The following is a 2,746-nucleotide window of genomic DNA, read 5'->3' as shown; positions in this document are numbered from 1 at the left end:
CGCCCGGACGATGCTCTGCTCGGCGCCGGCGCTCCCCTTCTCCGCGCCGCCCCGAACGACGCCAACTCGGGCTCGGGCTCAGCTCCAGCTCGGGGTCCGGCTCGGACTAGCCAGCGCGGGCGGACGCGCGCTCAGGAAGCCCGAAAAGCAGCCCAGTGCCGGGAGGGAGCGGGACGATGGGCGGAGACTGACGGGCGCGCCGGCCAATGAGCGCGCCGGAATCCGGCTCGGGGGCGGAGGCTCCGTCTACGGCCTTCTCAGCCGGCGCGCTGGGGTTCCTGCTTCCACAGGACCGGCCTCCCCGGCTTCGAGGTGGCCGGGCGCAGGGACGGTGTGAAGGGCCGGTCCGCGCGGCAGGACCCCGGAGGGACACGCGGCTCCCGCCGCTCCCGGGAAGGAGCCGGGGCCGGCCGTCCAGGGAGCGCGCATCCGCGCGGCGGGAGCGGCCGGCGAGGCCCGGAATGCGGGCTCGCGCGAGAAGACGCTCTGCGCAGGCGCGGCCGCCGCCGGCGGGTACCAGTCTGCGGCCCAGGAAGCCGGCCGTTGTGTGCGTCCGCGGCCCCCGGTGGAGGAGGGGAGAGAATTCGATGGATCCCCGGCTGCAGGCCGAGAAGCGAGGACGCAGGAAACCACAGGCCTCCGCTTTCGGGGCGCTTTTTGTTGCTTGTTGTTTACTGGAAGGTTCCTCTTAGTTCCTCTGTTGAGGATTGGAAGCTCTGCACATTTCGTTGCCACTCTCGCAGCTTCTGACACAGTTACTGACCCACAGAGCATTTATGGAACATGCCTACTGCCCCAGTGACCATAAATAGACATTCTATGTCCTCTTTCAAAAAATGCACTGCGCCCACTAAATTGCAGCGCCCTGGAAGCTAGAGAGACCCTACTTCAGTAAACCGTACTTATTCTGTTGTTGTTGAGACTGTACACAGCAAAACACAAATGCAATGATTTCTACATAGGCCATTTAGGGACGTTGATAACATTCTTTTGAGTTGTGAAACTAATTTTACCTTCCCTTTTCTTGCCCCTCAACAAATTCATTGCTCCCTAAGGTGCCTATCTACTCATTCAAAGTGTTGTCAACTTCATCCTATATACATAGTTCTTAAAATAGCATAATGCTCAAGGCTGACCATTTTCCCCTCAAACCAACAAAAACAAAAATCCCAAATTCAGTACTATCTAGTTATTTCTAACTCTGTAAAACAGGGTAAAATGTTCCTCTGGCGTTCCAAGACTTTAAATCTTTACAGGGGTAGACAGCCCGATCGTTCTTCAGCAGACCTGAGAGTGGGATCCAACCAGTAATCTTGTGATTAGCATTTCAGTGTGTAGCCCACTATGCCATGAGCTAAAGTCTTATTTGTTCTGAACATGACTGTAAAGAGTATTTCTCTGGGTTTTGGTTACGTGTGGGCAATATCTTCAGGGTTTCCTCACAGCCTTCACAACTCCAGGAAGTATGGAGTCATCCATAAAAATTTGACATTCTGTTCTTTATTTTCCCCATTTTGATTAGGATTCACCTATGGAATCTGGTGAAATGTTCAGTCATGGTAGCTGGGCACCGTGTAGGTTTTCTGGTCTCATGGCAAGAAGAAGCAGTTATTCATGGAGACAGTCACACATTCCCCATCCTCCTTTCCCAACTCTCCCCCTTCCTCTGTGGATTCAAGTGCATACAGACCAAATGTTGTGCTGTTGATGGTGGTCATGTACAAGCTTTTAAGACCCCGGGCTCTATGCAGAGAACTAGCAGGGTCAACCAAAGCACTTGTTTCCATGTTATTAGGCCAATAAACTGGGATGTCCCATGAGACCATGGCCATGACCCTAAACCACCAAGCCAGTAAACCAAATCCCATGAGGTGTTTGGTTGTACATAACAGCTATTCTTTTGTTGTTAAAGTTATATCTACCCCCAATTCAAATAGTTACTGCTATACAACTTATTGACAGCATTTACCAAAATTATCCTGAATGTGCTTTTCCCATCACTGGTAATCCCCTTTCTCTCCTCTCCCTTGCCCCTGGTAACTACCAATAACTTCACTCTCTAGACATTTGCCTTTTCATAGAAGCAAAGTCATTCAATATTTGTGACTCACTGATTTTGCTCAGCAAAATGTCTTCAAGCTCCACCTATAGTGTAGCGTGCCTTAAAGCTTTGCTACTACTTCTGGCTGAGTAGCATGCCAGTGCATGTATGTTTGGTGCAGCGAATTACTTAAATAGGTATTGGTGGAAATATACAAATAGGGTGTATGGAACGCTAACGTGGGGATTGCTCAGTTTTGCCATTCTGCTGGGTGTGAAGTGAGACATTGCAGAAGCTAGAATGGGGGATTTCATGGCCATCAAGAACGAAGAACCACAGCAGAGCACTTCCTTTGGATCCTGAGATCCTTTGTGGGGAACTAGAGGCAGTAACCCTGGCAACAAAGGCACCAAGAGCAGGAGACAAGGCTGTGGGCTTCCTGGCTCACAGGATGAGTCAAGCTGAGTATCTTCCACAGGAGGCTGGCTTGCAGAGTGGGAGGCCTTTGAGGGTATTTCTCAGCACTACAGGAACTTTTTTATATGCCTATGCTGGGCAGAGACTGAGGAGTCACAACATGGCTGGAAAGGTCAAGGATAGGAGAGAGTTGCTGTAAAACGGATGCCGATTGTAGAACTGCTGTGTTCTGACCATCTCTGATCCTGACTTAAAATCTGTTAGCTCTTCTCTGCGTTCACTATGGCC

Source organism: Echinops telfairi, unplaced genomic scaffold (assembly GCF_000313985.2).
Source record: "Echinops telfairi isolate 266 unplaced genomic scaffold, ASM31398v2 ScPeMD7_7400;HRSCAF=8409, whole genome shotgun sequence".
Taxonomy (NCBI): domain Eukaryota; kingdom Metazoa; phylum Chordata; class Mammalia; order Afrosoricida; family Tenrecidae; genus Echinops; species Echinops telfairi.
Note: the sequence above shows the minus strand (reverse complement) of the source record.